At 38.8% G+C, this 17364-nt stretch overlaps 1 protein-coding gene across 15 annotated transcripts in view; it reads left to right on the top strand.

The window, feature by feature from the left end:
- The window catches only part of ZBTB20 (zinc finger and BTB domain containing 20), a 473676-nt gene that overhangs the window by 230361 nt on the left and 225951 nt on the right, over positions 1–17364 (top strand). For 3 of the 15 annotated variants that reach the window (XM_085070912.1, XM_085070920.1, XM_085070947.1), the window contains exon 5: positions 13856–13919. The exons of the other annotated variants lie outside the window; for them this stretch is intronic. The gene's annotated coding sequence lies outside the window, so the exon portion shown is untranslated. The remainder of the gene's footprint in view (positions 1–13855; positions 13920–17364) is intronic. 15 annotated transcript variants of the gene reach the window in all.

Here is a 17364-nt window from a genome sequence, read left to right on the forward strand (position 1 = left end):
CAAAAGTCTTTGATTTTGTAGTAGTATTTCTGGTTTAGTTATCAAATACGATCTTGACATAAAAAGTCTTCTTAAGGGTTTGTGGTTTTTTTGTGATTTTGAGTTGCAGAACTTTTTTTGGGTTTTAAAACACATCCTAATGATAATTTGTTTATCTGTTAAGTTACTAGTTAATGTACTTATTACCTGGTTTTCAGAGGAGACTGGATTCTTATAATTAAGTATAGTTTCTTACTCCTGTAAAATGCCAGGATGTGTTGTTGGCCCTATTCGAAGCTTTGCAGGATTTAAAAAGGATTATGGTTAAGGCTGTTTTCTTCAGCTGCCCTTGATACCCAGTGGGTTCTTTGTATCTTATTTCTTTGGCCTATACACCCAGTAGTTTTTTGCTTGGGGATTCCTGCCCCTTTCAGAAGAGTCCAGAGGTCATGTGTTAAATCAGCAGTTCAATTTCACTGCCTTGTGAACAACTGGGAAGCCAAAATGCAGTTTCTGCAATGAAGGGGACAGAAAGAAATACCCAGTGACTTCTTGCCTGGCTTTGCTCTTATATTGTGGAAACTCCTTCTCCTCCTTGGAGATGGTAGGATGTATATGAATCAAGTATTGAATTAAGGTTGCCCAGCAGAAACATGCTGTGATCTGTTAAGATAACTGGCCTGATGGAAGCTTTATCACATTATGGTAACACAGGGATCTTTACTCTCACATGCTCCACTTCCATCATCTCCCCTGGCAGCTCTCATAGCCTTAGCAGAATCCAGCAAGGAGAAAGGCTGAGGCAAGACAGAGCTGCAGTCTAAGTAATAGTCCAGAATACCTGCAACTCTGTCTGGAGATACAGGGAAGTGTGGCATGCTGGTTTCTCCTCATGAGAAGATGAATGCCCCCATTAATTCTGATAATTTAGGAAAATGTTGTTTATTTTTAAGGCCTAGGGAATGTTTGGCCTTAAAATTGCCACGTTGGCCTGGATCTGGGGTTGTACCTTCTTCCTTCCCTCTAGGGAATGCTCTCCTGAACTGGCATAGGGTGGCCTAACTCTTGCCTTTTAATGACTAGCCTGAGGGAAGCTGTCAGTGGTACCAACAGGGAATCCATCTACCGACAGGATGGCAGTGATTTCACAACTATGCCAACTATGCTAACACGGAAGAAACACTCCCAGCAAAATAACAGCACAAATTGCTACTGCTTGCAAAGCTACAACAGCAGAGTAATGTAAAGCAAACTAATTGTATACAATCCTCTTGACTAGGCAGCCTGCTGAATAATAAACCTTCCCAAAGCCAGCAAGGCATATTCACGCAATAGCTGATGATTTTCTTTGTGCATGCCTTGGTTTATCTTGTGTACACTGCATATGTTTATATTTATACAAATCTTGCTGGGGAACAGAAGCCTGCTGTAGCACCCATATTCTGGGTATGGCCGTATGTGTGTTTATGTGTGTCTGTGTATTTGTGTGCATGCACACGTGTGTATGGATATATGTCTGTGTGTACGAGAAGCAGATGCACTGTAGGCAGAGAAAGCAGATAAATATAGATTCAGATAGAAGCAAAAGCCTATAAATATAGACACTATATAGAGTGAAAGCAGGCAGATCAGCACAGTTTCGCTATTACTTGCCTTCTGTACAATAAAAGAGTAGCTGACACTGAAATGACTAAGGGGATGACACTGTTGGCTCTCAGCAAACGGAGTAAAAAGGTAAGAAAACTTCTTTCCAATATGAGCAGCAACTGTGACAGAAGATTTACTTTCTCTAATCATTTGCTTAATACAAGTCATTGTGTAGTTTTTCTGAAGTCAAAGCATAATCTTTGTAATTTTACCTTAAAATAAGTATATAAAATAAAAATCCTGGCCCACAGCCTGAAAAAAATGTTACCTCTAGCTTCTATTTTACCATAAGCCTCACACACTGTGGTTGTCAACTTTCTGCTTCTACTATACAACAAATCTTTTTTGCTTCAGGTCCTACAGTCTCTCCAGATGAACTTGGGTGGCAAAGTATTGAGGAAAACATTTAGGTGCTTGACAAAATTAACTTTTAGAAATAATGTTGAGTGTGTGCACATGTATGTGTGTTTTAGCCTTCTGTGTTGCAAATCTCTGATGCCTGTTTTAACACTCATCTTTCTCTCTGTTGTAGCAATGCAGTTTTGGATAATCCATAGCTGTAATATAGGTAGTTAAAGTCAGAAAGGTCTTAACCTTACTAGAGATAAAGAAAACTCTACAGCCACTCAGAGGGAACTAAAAAGTCAAATTTTTCTTATTCTACAGCATTTCGATGAGGGTGTTCAGATAAATCAAGGTTTCTGGAAAATGCCTGAAACTCGTCAATGTTGTGTTTTATTTTGCTTTGTACAGTACAGGTAGTATTGAGGAGTTTGCATCAAGAGGCTGGCAGCTGAGAGTTTGGCATCCTATTTCCAGCTTGACCACTTGCTTAGAGTGAGATCTTGCGCAAATTATTAAAAATATATGAACTTATTTTCCCATTTGTGAGTTAACTTAATAGTCAATATGTCACAGAGTTGAGTATTTGAATAATACCTTTTTTGATTAATTGGTGTCACAATTCCGCTGGAACTACACACAGGGCAGGATGTTTGTAAGAGTGTATCTCTTTTTACAAAGTGCTCTGACAGTCCTGAGGAAAAACGAAGAGATAACAGTACAAAATACTGCTGATGATATTTTGTGTTCTGTTACAAACTATTCGCTTGGTTTTAATTTATTTGTGTTCAAAATATACCATTAGCTGATGAGTATTGTCAAGTTTTGGTATTCTAAGGAACTTAGAACAAAGCAGAAAGGCAAACACCAGCATGTGTATGTTCATCCTCAGACCAGCCATACTCAGTATGACAAAACACAACCAAAGACAGAAAATTAAAATGTCAAGTGGTGAAAAGCTTACTGTGGTATTTAGCTCATGTAATGCAGGTTTTCCTAAAGTAACTAGTCTAAAATAATTTTCCTTCGTAGATAAAAAGAGGAGGCAGCTCAGAACATCTGTGTTTTGCTCCTGAATGAATTGCTTGGTTTGGTGCAAGCCATTTTTTACTCAGCTTTCTTATTTTGATACCTGAAAATAAGCTCTTCCAGGTATATTTTAACATATTCAGTTTACACCACAATTTCCATTTACTAGGTGCTTCCTGAGAATTTGATCTTCAAGCCATATGAAGTGTCCTGTGAAGGTGCCTGTTTTTATTGTATCTATTGAGATACTTGAATTAAACTCAAAGAGGAGTTTGAAGTCATGTGTATGTGAACAATAAGAACCTGTGGGAAACCTCTAACTCATACAGAGGTGTTGGCACTTCCTCTTACCCGTGAGCTAGCGATAAAGCTTTATGAAACAGAACCTGCAGACTCGGTTCAGCTGCTGCAGCTCGTGGTGGCTTTGGCAGCAGCAGCTCCAGCCTTTGGGCTGGAGGATGCTCTCTGCTCTGGGCAGAGCTCTCACACCTCACAGTGCCCTCTGCACTTCAGGGATGCCTCAGATGTGTGATTTACCCGTTGTCTGAATATCCTTGAGTTATTCAGGCTCCCTCAGGATGAGACCTGTGTGTTTCAAGAGTGATGTTTGAGAGGAATAAGGTGAATTGATGTGATAAGTTGCAGTACTTCAAAAATTAACTGGCCTATCTTGTAAATTCTTCTGAATCACTCCTGGTCTTTCCCTGAGTCTGCTGCACACGATAAAAGTCGCATTTGCTTCAAAACCAAGATATTACTTTTAGGGAGCAAAACAACTATTAAGGTTTGTTGGACAGGGTTTGTACTGATCCAACAATTACTTTAGAAATATGGTCTTTTCAAAATCTCATAGGGAATATCTGGGAAGAAAGTTATGCAATGCCAGAAAGCATTTACTGTGAATTCTGAATTTTGTTTTCTGCTTCCTCTCCCTAATTCTGATAAATTAGTAAGTCCTTACCAGATTAAATTATAATATTAGACTGCTTTTTCAGCAGTGGGAATATATGTTTAAAGCAGAAAAATTGCTCTTGATCTAAAACCATGCATGTGTTGATTTCAGTCTGGATCAGATCTTTGCAGCTGAGTTATAATCTTGAAAACTGATGTTTATTATGGAAACACTGACATAACTTCTATTCTTTTGGTTCTGGCAGACATGGCAAAAATATCCAGAGACCATTTTTTCTGACTGAGTTCTCTGCTAGTCTCCCTGGACTTTGCTTTCTGAGTCTTTGCCAATTTTACTGCCATTCATGTTGACTAAAACCGTCTTGGAAAAATGTCAGTCTGTAGGAACCATTAGGAAATCATGCCATTACACATGTTTAATAGGTTAGTTGAGGGGTGGGGAAAGTTTAGCAACTTCTGCTGTGTCATGGTCATTCCAAAACAGTGGAGTCCAAAAGGTTCATGTGAAAGAGAAGTCGGTAGGAGAAAAGTAAAGGTAAATTGCCAAGAAAAGCATACTTCTTGTGAATTACTTTTATTGCAAGTAAAGTCGTGTTGCACAAGGTCTGCAAAGGTTTATTGATTCTTTAACTAGCAGGAACAGTTGGCAAGCATCTCTAGTATATTTAGGTTTTGTCTCTATCATTTTAATATTTTTTTATTATTCATTTTGCCATTAAAAGCCCATGGCAACCTAGTACTGTGCTTATCTCCTCCTACAGTCATTAAAAAGACAGAATCTGTATTGAGAAACATTAAGCTTACATGCAAAATCATGAAATTCTGGAGTAATAACTTGTTTATAACCTTAGTTTCTCCCTTATGATAGTCTTTAATAAGAAGTCACATCGTTTTCCTGCAAACACAGAGCTATAGAATCTTTGATACATGCAAATGGCATCTGCTATTAATGTGTTTCACTAATCAAAACCCAAAAAATCTATCCAAACCAGCTGTCTGACATAGTGAAAAATAATGTTACTTTGTAGTTATGTTCTCTTCTAGGGAGAACATCTATCAGAGACATTAAAGAATGTAATATGCAGTTAGATACAAATACAGCAGGTTTTTTAGCACACACATAGGGCTTTTTTAGGATTTTCTGACCTAAGTGTGTACCCAAGATGGTATTCATGAAAGGTCTGGTAGGATTTTTTTGATGTGTGGAATTTTAAAAACTTCAGTATTTTCATCATAGTAGGAAGCTTTTTCTTGAAACTTGAATTTAGCCAGTATTGACTTTACAAGCTGTAATTCCATTCATATTTTCTGTTGTTTTCTGTGCTTTTTCTATAGATAGTTTAAGCTTGCTTTTTGCCCCTTTCTGTTAAATCTCTGGTTGTTTTTTGTTGGGGTTTTTTTTTTCATTCTCTATGTGCAAAACAGATGAACGTTTGTTTTGAAATTTAAGACTAGGTAAGCATTAAGAACAGAAAATGTACGTAGTGAAGTTTCCAACATGTTTGTGTAATTGAAGGCAAGTGGCTTATGATGTAAACTTTTGTCAGCTTCTCTTGATAGCCCTCAAGAACAGAATATACCAGATCTGTACTCCCTAATTTCTATCCTCATATTTTTAGGTGATTCAGATCCCTGAACCTGATCTGTAGAATCCACAGCTAGTTGGTTATAATTTGACATGCTAACAAGTGCTTAAAAATACTGGACAGTATTAAAAAGTGGACTGGACAGTGCTTAACAACTCTGGATAATGATAAAGCAAGCACAGCAGCATTGGAGCTGCCCATATCAATATCTGAGCTTGGTTTGCCTTAGCTGTTATTTCTTTCGTTTCTTTCTGTGTTTCTTTTATATAACATCCTTAAAGCTGCAGCATATAAGATGAGGATATACTAAACATACAGACTGACTTCAGGTGTATAAATGGTGCTGAAAAATGTGCTCTTTTTCACGTGCAGTCTTGTAAGCAGAGTGCAGGTTTTCATTGTTTGATGTGCTGGTCATCTGGTTCAGCCTTCTTGAAGGATTCGCCATGCATAGCACCACTCAAAGTTTTCTTGTGGAGCATTGTTCCTGGTGACTGCATGACAGGGAAATAGAGTTTGCCTTCTGTGTCTCATTTCTTTCCCCCAGCAAAGGAAATATGCCTGAGCATGTTGTGAGTTGGCCCCATCTGTATTAGTAAGTGCTTAGTGCAGGTTGCATGACTAAGTCCCTTCCAATGAAGACCGTACTCTTTTCCTTTTAGGGGTCACTTTTATTTTAAGATGAATCAGACTAGTTAGGCTGTACATGAATTTTTGTGTAAAACTTTTCTGGATAATTTCAATACAATTCCAGTTATGTGCAAAGAAAATGAATAAGCATGTGCAAGACAGTGAATGAATGTTTTCTTTTCCTAACATCCTCACAGAGATCCTGGCTGCATGCTGGCTAGTTGTACTATAGTTAATGTTAGTAGATGTGGACCTGGGGAAAAGAAAAAAAATAAACAGAATAGTCAGAAACATTGCATATCTGTGTAATTTCCTTAAAATAGGTGTTGCCTTTCTTGGAGTTGCCTTCATGGAGTTTTTGGGTTGCTATTTTAGGACTTGTAAAAATGTCTGATGTCACATCTGTAAAGAAAAAACATTTTGTCCATTAAACACAGTTTGCAGAAAGTAATATGGGGAATGTGTGTCTTCCAGTAAACATAATGCAAAAGACCTTTTAAGAGCATTGATTTTTGTTTTTTTTTTAATCAGCACACCCAGTTTCATTTCTGGTACAAGGCTCAGTGTCTGCTGTGGCTTGTAATAAACTGCCTTTTATTCTTCAGTCTTTCAGCATCCTCTAGAAATTATGTTAACATGCTTTGGAATCCCACTGACTTTATTAGAAAAATCCCCAACCCAATATGAATTTAAAAAAATGGATGCCCAGAAATCCCATGTTGTTCCAGCCTGGTGGTGTTTCCTTGCTTTGTAGGACCTAGAGTTAAGGGGGAGCAGGCAGAATTTGGACAGCCATGTCTCCCCTTGGAGGAAAAGGATTCAGCAAAATATTATGGGCATTCACCTGTGGGAATGAGAGGATTCTCACTTACTGACTCAAAATTATTCTCATTAATGAGCTAGAGGCCTGTCTGTCTAAACTGATGACTCCAGGTATGTGCTTGTGGGAAAGAAAGAACAACATGAATATTTGGCAGGCTTAATAAGTGAGCAAAATAGGTTGAACTTTCTTGTTTCCGGTCTCTGATTTTCATGTTTCCATGTCACCCAATCATTTCAAAAAACCCAAGGCTTTGTATTGCATACTGTGCATAGTGTCTATGATTTCTGTGCTCCTGCAAGCCTGTAGGTCCTAAAGAAGTTAGTAAAAAGTTCATGTATGGTATTACTAAAAAAAGAATTGTCTTTGTAACCTTAATGACCCTCATGGTCAATAAGAGCTTGCTACTTATCTTTATACCCAGCACAAGAAGTGTCACAATGGCATTAATTTGGGGTTTGTAGTTTCTAATAAGATTTGGGCATGGGTGTGTGAGAAGGAAACCTTCCTTTTGGACGGAGGGGTTTGTGGGTTTTGTTGAGCATCTGCTGTTCTACCAAAGGGCATAAAAACCAAAAGGCTGGAAAAAGTATGTTTAGTTCAGAAAGGCGCAGTTCTGGTTTTACCTGCTTTGCTCTCTCCAAAGCTCATACCTTAAATCTGCGCCCATCTCACCTCTCTACGTTGCTCTGCACGTGTGTCTCCCTGGGAGCTCTGAATTCACAGTGAGGAGTAGTGTAAATCAATAGTAAATGCTCGCCGCCCACTCTGTGCTCGGTTACGCAATATCACATACCGCGTACGCTGAGACAAAAAGGGAAAAAAGCACACACAGCCTTTACATTCAAAAGCTCTTGCATAATTTTGCTTTTCTACAGCCAAAAAAAAAAAAAAAAAAAAAAAAGGGAAATAACAGATGGGGAGACTTGCAGGGTTTTTTTCCCTTTTCTCAGACTGTGCAGAGGCGAGCTTGTTTAACATCCATGGTCATTTCTAATTGCCCCGTGCTGCAGATAAGCAAGGCAGGCTTGCTTATGCTTGAAAATACGACTTTTTTCCAGCTTCCATGATGTGGTGCACTTCTCAGGTAATACAAGACAATCTATTATGAAGTGTTTAAGGCTGAATTGGTTATTTGTTCGGTGGTAATGAAAAAAGAAAAAGAAACACCTCACTACAACTCTTCGGTACATGTTGCAAAGTGAAAGTGGGGCGAGGAGTAAGTGAAGTTGGATTGAATTCTCTGACGTTAGTTGGAGCATTTTATTTTAATCTTTTTTTCCTTTCTGAAAAGCAAAATATTTCTCAATGTAATATTTATGTAAAAAGCCAGTTATGTAACTCTTGCCTGCCTTTCGCTTTTGTTACCTCTCTGGACTGTAGAGCTCTACTGTTTTTCCTGACGACAGATTGTATTAAAACCTGCAAATCCTGATGAAAGGAAAGAACGACTGGGTGCCCACAGCACAGACTTTAATTTTGAGCCTTTTTAAGGGCTTCAGGCTGGAAGACAATGGATCTATTTAAGATCTGGTTTTGGCTGGAGGAATTCTTATTGAGTATTTTCTTGTCACAGTGTGCTCTGGAACATCCCTGGCTTCTGCACAGTGTTTCTGCCTCTCTCCTCCTCTCTCTTCTACCCCTCCCTCCAACTTTTGGATGTATACAATGAAAGCTTTTTCCCTTTCCTCTCCTGACCTTAATGCAAGTGTCAGGTCAGTCTCTGTGTAACAGCAGCAAGTGCACAAGAATAGTGAAATTTTAGGTTGTGCTGAACTTTATTTATTCATTTCTATTTCAAGTGATTCATGTCCATTAAGATCCAGAGAGTCTTCTAATTGGGATTGGTTGGGGTATTTTAATTTACTTCCGTCAAATGCAGGGAAAAGTACATCTAGCCTTGCTAAAATAATAATAAAATAGAAAAAAAAATTTAAAAAGGCTTTTTAATTTTTAGGCTTCCAGAAAGGGAAGAAATGGGTCAGTACTAAAGAAAAGTTCATACTTTTTTTTTCTGTTCATACTACAGGAGGAAATTATTCCTGTAGCTATTGCAACCAATTTATTCCTTGTTGTATCCTCTGAGGATCTGACCTGTTTGTGGCTGCAAGCATTGTGTCAGGGTTTGTTTTCCTTTGCCCTTTACAAATCGTTCTTGTCTGCGTGCACATTCTTGGACAGATTCTTCCCAAGTGTAATGCTACTAATTCTGTTGATATGATGTCAGGAGTCTATTAGGTCAATTATAATGTTATAGGGCTCAATCCTCAGTTATTTTAAAGTGTTTTTCTGGCATTAAAAAAAAGCCATAAAATGAGTCTGAGTGTGAATTATGCCCATTTCAGGCATAATAGAAAAAAAATTTGATGCTGACATCTTTCAACAGTGATCCCTGAGACAAACTTTAAATGAAACAGGGTTTTGTGAAAACAAGAAGTAGAATATTTTAAGCTCTGTAAGTATATTTTAAGCTGTGTAAGTATATTTCACCAAGCTGCTGGGGAGTACACATATATTCAAAAATGCATTGGAACACCTGGATTCTGAAACCAGCCCTTGCTTTGGCTCTGGGCAATAAAAACTTCTTCTGCCTCCATTTGTGTTGCAGTAAAGAATCACTTAGGGATTATAGCAGCAGGTACTGCTTTATTGTGCCCTGCAGAAATATTCTAAACGTATTTTATTAATGTTTATAAAATCAATTTAGATACATAGAGAGAAGGCATTGAAATAATTTGTAGAGGTTAAAAAATTATTTAAATTTCAGGCTGGTGTTGCCACAAAGACCAAGCTGTGGGCACCAACCATATATAAGATTTAATAACCCTATATAATGTAATGATAATATATAAATGAAAATAACCCTGGTCACCAGATGATTAAATTGTGGAAGACTATCCTATAGTAATTATAGGACCTGAGAACCTATGCAGTTGTAAGGTGTGGCTGGATCAACACATCAATAGCAGTTTCTAATATAATTGCATGCAGTAGAGGGGAGTAACCTCCTTAAAATCCCATATCCTGGTGTTCCTCATACCTGTCAGCCCTTTATGAAATGCTTGGAAGATGTAAATGGTGTAACTTTATAGAGAACATGCTCAGTAATGAGTCCAGTGTTTGACTTAATCAAAAGAGTGATCATTTGTCTTTGAGTGAAAATTACTTTCTGCTTGTCTTTTCAGAGTCTTAGTCTGTAGGTTTTTTGTCAGCACTGATTGCAATGGGAGGCTTATTTGGAATAGGTGTACAAAACCTGATAACTTTTAATGGCAGACAAGCAATTTTCCCTCTTAAAGGCATCTGCCTGCTTTTCAGTCACTGAGACATTTCTCTGTGTGTCACTAGGTTACCCCTAACTTCCCAAGTCTTCAGTGCCCGGCTTTGCTTTGTATGCTTGGGTGGACTACTGTCAAGAAACTAACCTCCCTTAATGGTCAAACAAACATTTAATTATTTCCTGAGTATTTTCTAATTAAAAAAGGGAAAAACCCTTGTAAATGCCTGCTGCTAAAACTCTGGTTATATATGCACGGTTGAACAGAAACCAGAACGAGGGAATATTGTGTGTTCTGCAGAATGGAAATCTAATTTTAATTTATGGAGGAGAGGGTGATTTGACTTGACCAGATGCTAGACATGCAACCTGTGAAACTTCTGTCTGCCTAAATTCATAGGCAAAATAGGCAAAAGGGATGGTTTGAACAGTTTCTGAAATGAGATGTTAATATTCAGTTTTAATGAATAAGTCTTCACTTCGCAACTTAAAAAGACTCTGGTATTTTATTTTTAAACATAAGCTGTTTGAGTCCTGTCTCTGTGAAGATCTGTGCCTTAGTTTTCTTAAATTCAAGATTGTTATTTTAGAGAAAAGGTTAAATATGAACCCTAAAGATTTAAAAACAACAACAAAAATGAAAAGAGCTCTATATTAATTTTTATTTTAAAATTTCATTATTTCTCTTCCCTGACACATAGTTGGGGTTGGGTATATTTGAAAAATAGCTAGCTAAATTATTTTGCTGTATCCAGCAATGTGCTGAATTAGCTATGGTAGGCTTTTTATCTAGCAATTATTCTGCAAGGTTTCCTCCCCCCCCTCCCTCCCTTCCTCAGAACAGTCGTTTTTGCAACTCTCACACTTTGGTTGAAGTTTATGACAATTTTGTGTCCTTCACTATCAGTAATTCGTTGCTAGTGCCTTCAGTAGTTTCACTGGTCTTTTTGCCTTGCAGAAGTCCCTGGGAAATGGTGCAAGAAGCAATATTTTTGGAGTAATTGTAACAAAAGTATCAGGCCTAGCTGCACTGAATGTTCCTGCAGTCCTGCTTTTCAGAGCTATTATCTTCCACATTCACAGCAAACAAAGCAGCTGGTTCATTCCTCCCAGAGAGAACCTGTTCCCAGAGAGAACAGCCCTTGCTGTTTAACCCGGTGTGTGCAGGTGGGCTGGGACCTGCAGGGAAGGATCAGTGATCCAGGGCTGGGGAGGAGCTATGGGGATGTGTGCAGTGCTTCGAGCAGGGTGGACACCTGGATGCTCCTTGCTTTTTCCTCTGCACTGTGGCTAATGTTTTCTTGTTGTCACTAAATGAAGCAAGGGCTCTGTTTGGGCTGAGTGCCTCCCTCAGTGTGAGCCCCACGAGAGGATGCTCCGTGCTGTCTGTCAGAAGCCCTGTGGGGAAGGAGCACATCCTCCTTTGCCCATAGCTTTGTTCCCTGGGAGTCTGCTCTCCTGACTGCCAGCCACTGAATGCTGGTGGCTATGTGGGAAGGATGTTTAAGCTCTCTTCACCTTGTTGATGCAGAGGCTTAAAAACAACTCTTTAAGAAGTGACCTTTAATATCTGTAGTAGAAGAGAGCAGGGAACTGGACTTGATGATCTGGAAAGTGTGCTCCAGGGTAAAGTCTTGTTAAAAACCTAACTATTTCGGTTAGTTCAGTTTCTGTGGGGACTCGATTTGAGGTATTACTTCATCATTTCAACTGAAGAAACCCCTGACTTGTGTGACTTTTCAGATGCGTGATGAAACTCAGCCCTTTAGGGAAGTTCTTGCAGAGACAAGATGCAAAGAGAGTTTGTCTGTGCAAGCAGCAGAGAGGGCTGCTCTCTCCTGAGTTTGTGCTGATTTATATGTGACTAGTTGCAGCAGAATAGATGGACTCTCTGCTTTGACTGTGCTGTGAACAAGAGAAAAAAGCACTCAGTTGGTAATGTTTTAAACCAAAATAAATAATAATGCTCGTCTTCATGGAAGGACTGTGGAAAGATATTAACAGAAAACAGTGCAGAAAGCATCTGAAACCACCTTTGTCCATAGTTTCCTCTACATATATGTCTTACACTGTTTGTCTACCCACATTCTTTATTAAATGTCATGGTTGCCTTATGCCCCTTACACCACTGGAACAAAAAATGGCAAAGTTTCAATCTCATCTTCCAGGTTCCATCTAAATATCCATTCCTGATTAAAAAGTGTCAGTTGCTGCTGAGGCTGGAAATGGCCTGTTCTGCTTTGAGCAAGGGGGAGGCAGATCACTAATGGCTGCTCAGGCTGTCATGTTTCTGAGAATCAGCTGTTTTTCCTTTATACTGCAAAGATTAAACAAAGAATGTTAAACATTTCCCAATTTAGCATTTATAATGGAAAGCGGCTGTAGGGCCACAGCTTGCTGCTGCAAGGGCAGGCGTTCGTATGAGGAGTCGCTTAAAAAGGCTTTTATTTTCTTTGAAGGCCAATCCATTCTCCCAGCCTGGCTGCTGTGCTTTGCAATCAGGTGGAGGCAGCTTTAAATTTTGACTTTCATTTAAGTAGGAGCTAATTTACTTTTGGAAATGAAAGTTAAAGCATCTCAGCCATCTGCAAAGTGGAGGAGGAGGCAGTGGGTTTCTTTAACTTTTTAAATCTCTACAATTCTTTTTCACACCAACAGGCACGCAAAAATTGTCTTTCAGAGCTCCTATTAGTAATAATACGTAGTATTAATGATCTAATTTCTTAGCGTCAACTCTTTATCTCAGTTTCTAAAATATACCTGTTGGGTAAGTTTAGTCATCTTTATACTTGCATCCAGCTCAGGAGTTTAGAAATAAAAAGTTGTACTCCTGAGTGCAGAAAATCCACATTTTTTAACCTCCAGACAGCACAACTTTATCTGTAGCATTTTATTAGGGATTAAGTGACTTTCTGTTTGTCATAGTAAGGCAAAGGACACTTAAGAGTGAGCGGTAAATGAAAGGGAAAAAAAAAAAGGAGGGGTGACATTTTGTAACCTGTCATTGTATATACTTTTATCACGTTTGTTTATCAGCCTTTCTTATTTTTCAGTTTTACTTGAAGAGTTCATAGTGGAGACAAATAAATTGTTCAATCTTTCTTAGTGAAGAATTTCAGTTTTATGCTAATATGTGTTTTATTTCCTATTGGAGTGAAATAAGTGTTAATACAGTTAGTTGGGTTTTTTTGACAGAGCAGCTAAAAATGTCCTTTGCCTGCCTCTCCATTGGCTAGTTTTCAGAAATTCAGTAGCTCTCTGCCATCATATAGGGACAAGATCTAAACTTCTTATATAATTAAAAATTTTTCAGAAAAAAAATATTTCTGGTTTCTTATATAAATTGTAAGCACTGTAAAGAAATCAGATATCCATTTTCTGCCTTCTCCAGCCTGCCTGCAAGTCGGTTTTGTCTAAACAAAATAGCCTTGTACTCAGCTCTAACAAACATTTGTGTATTACTTAGATGTCTACATGAGTAATTTCACTTGCCTCCTTCAGCAGCTTAAATATGTTTGTAGATGCTTGCCCACCTTTTTGTTTCTTAAGGCAAGCTTTTTGCAATTTTTTTAATACTCTAAGTGTGAGTTAAAAAAAAATATTTCAATCTTCTTGTGATTACATTTCTTACAGAATGTTGGAATTTTTGGACTGTGCATCTGTTTAGGCACGTGGAGAAAGACGAGACTGAGATCATGTAAGTCATGAAACTGAGGGTGAATAATCCATACTTTGTTCTCTCACCATTTTTACAATTTATACCCAGATGCAAGTAATAAACCAAAAAGAAGAAACAAAAACTAGTTAGCTTTTATTTTTAAAGTGATTAATGAAAAGCAAAGTTCAAATGAGGCCACAAATCCTGGTGGTGCACAATGGGTTGATTTATTTTGTAAATAGACCATGGATAATTAACCATAAAACTTTTCTTTTTTTTCTTTTTTCTTTTTCTTTTTTCTTTTTTTTTTCTTTTTTGAAAATTGCATAATGACACTGGTTTCTTTTAGTTGCTGTGAGTTGCACAGAGGGATAACGACTTAGTCACAACTGGTTGCAACTAGTTAGAGCCAAGAAAGGAAAAATCCCAGAGCAACAAGAGGAAAAAGACTGTTAAAACCCTACTGCACTTGCAGTTTTGTAGTAAGGCAAATGTAGCTAATGGCTACAGAATGGGAAAAGCAAAAGAGTAGATATTTATGTAGTCTGATGGTGCTTGCCATGTTATCCCATGTTTTGGCTCAAAAATCACAAGAAAAAGACAGCCCCTGCAGCTGGCCTTGTAGTCCACAATTTTGTATTGACTTCTAAATAGAATTATTTATGCTTTGTTGCAAGTTTCCATTATGTGTCTTACTACTCTGACTCTGAGGGAAGAGTCTTCTGGATAGTCATAATCTGACTTGCTGCCAAGTCCTCTTGTGAGCCAGAGAGTGATGCTAGTTTTTCAGATATGTGATATGAGAAAACTGCCTGCCCAACATCCCCAAAATTTGTCTCTTCATAATCCACAGTCATCTGTGGAAGGGGTCTCTCATGCCCAAGGAGAAGGTCTACTTTGTTGTGAAAGTACAATCACGGCTAATTAAAACTACCAGCTGGGGTTACAGCCCTGGAGACTGAAAATAAAGTAGAGCATGAGATGTTCAGATGAAAATATGGCAACTTTTGTGGTGGTTTTTATTAGTTGCCAGTACTTAGATTTGCTCACCTCATGCCAATTTATTGGAGTGAAGAGAAGGATTATGTAGGTAAGAGTCAACATGCAAGAGGTTGGAGTTGCCACACAGCAGCTGACTCTATGGACATCTTAGCTTGCTTTCTTCATTCCACTTGTGCCTTAAAATGCTTTTGACTGTGTATGTAAGACCTGCTATTTATACAAAGCTAAAATCTGTGTTCACGTTGCCTGTTGGTGCAGCTGTGCTGTGTTTCACAGATGGTGACTCTAAGGGACTTGCAAAAAGCCATCCTCACTCCAAACAATAGCCTGGGTAGGGAGAGGTAATGGGTAAAAGTGATTAAAACTGGTATTGTTTTAGCTGTGTTGACTCAGCTTGTTACAGCAGGGTTACAGACTGGTGTCTGTAAGTGCTCTCTGTCCGACACTGACTTGTGGACGTGCGGTTTCTTCTGCAAATTTGGAGTATTTCTTTGTCAGAATGTACTGCAGAGACAGAGGAGCGGAGAAGCAGATTATTAACATCAGAGCATCAGCTCTACCCTTGAGCTTAATGTAGGTAGCTGGGAGTAATGTAGGTAGCTGAGATTACAGTCCAGATCCCAGCTACAAGGCAGGATCTTAGAGCAGCAGTTTAAACCCATAACTGGAGAACTGATGAGTTCCCACTGTGTTACTGACACTGGTAACTACAACACATGGGCTGCCACTTCTAATCTGTTCTCAGGCCAAAGAGTCAAGTTAAAATAGCACTTAGTTTGAGCAAGAGGCTTCTGTTGTGGGTGGGAGTTGTGCTGGGGGCAACATTAGCATTGTACTTACAAACAACACTGCAGTGAAGACAAGACCCCAAAAATAAGTTAACTCTCCAAGGCTCAATACAGTCTTTGGCTTCTCTGCAGGTCCCCTTGGAAGGGAAGCCAGCCAAGGTCCACTGTGGTAGTGCTAAAAGGATGAGCCTGTCCCATGGGGTCTCCCTTGAAACTGCTTTTTGTCAGGCTTGTGCTTCTGGGAAACAATGTATGGAATCTGCTACATACTGTTTATGAGTTTGAACTTGTTTTTATTGACTAGCAGAGTCCTTGTATCTTGTGACAATCTTTTTCTGTGCTTTGCATCATGCCAAAGAGACAGGGGAGTGGTGTTGGCATGTCTTTGTATGAATAGGTCTGTCATTAAATATTTGAAATAGAAACATCTGAAATAGATCTTGCCTGAGAAGAACAATGGGATAACTAGAGAAAGCCAGTTTTCTCCAAATTTGCTTTTGGGGCTGGGAGTTTTAAGCAAACAGAATGAGAAAAGGGAAAAAAAAAAAGAAAAAAAAAAAAAAAAAAAAAGACAAAGACCAAAGAGAGCAGGTATTAGTGCATGGGCTTAAAAACAACAAACCTAGGGAGGCATGAAGGGAGACACAAGGAAAGTTAAAAGAGGAGAGTGGAGAGATGCCTCGCAGAGGGAGGGGTTTTCTTGTTTGTTTGTTTTAATAATTAAGACCAGCTAAGGGAAGAGGGAAGCTGCTGGTAAAAAGATTGGAAGTCCCTCATTCAGAAGAGGCACTGTTTTGTAAAGGGAACCTTTTTCACTTGATGTGGATCTAAGCCTGAGGACCATGGACTGCTAGTGATGAGGATGCTGAGGCATGAACATGCATTTGGGTATTTCCTGTTTTCTCTGATCTCTAAATCTGTATTTTTATTTTGTGCAGGGTGAGGGATTCAGTCATCTTCCTCAGGCAGTTCCTCTGAAATCTCACTGTTAGGAAGGGGTTACAGGCAGCCTTAGCTGCAGGCACGCAGAAGATGAAGGGGAGAGTTTTCAACTCCTTTCAGATTGTGGAAAGTGTCAGCACATGGGTCCAGTATGCAGAGCAAAAATTCAACAATCTGCTTGGTTTGCAGCAGGAAAAGCTCTGTTAGAGCTAATTGTAGTTCAGGCTTTTGAACAAGGCTTTATATTTCTCTCCTGTGGTAATAACCTATTGGTGAGGATATGCAAACCAAACTCCTTTTATTTTAGCCACTGTTATCTCTCCCCAAATGCTTCTCCCCAAATCTAATACCTAAAAAAGCCCTCAAGTGAGGTAATCCCAACAGTTTTCCCCAAGACTTTGCTCATCTCAGCCTTGCAAAGTGTGGCATCTGATATTGTAATGACAGGGTCAAGTTCTGGTTAAAAATGCTTTTATGGGGAACTAGGAAGTACAGTTGTTATAATACTTCTTCGCCAAGGACTGCATTCAGAAATTCACTTTATAAGAAACAAAACTTTTTTGGTTCTTACTGAGATTATTTTCCAAAAACCTCTCACAAAATGGCATGAGAGACAACCACTTCTCATAAGCATCTCAATGCTGAAACAGCCAGGGATGACTGGGAATGATGAGCTGTCATGGTTACAGGCCTTTATGTGCTTCAGATCTCCTTCTGGTCTTCCTAAACGAACAGTGTCATGTGTTGGCACT

This window comes from Lichenostomus cassidix, chromosome 1, assembly GCF_008360975.1.
Source record: "Lichenostomus cassidix isolate B80296 chromosome 1, HeHo_3.0, whole genome shotgun sequence".
NCBI lineage: Eukaryota > Metazoa > Chordata > Aves > Passeriformes > Meliphagidae > Lichenostomus > Lichenostomus cassidix.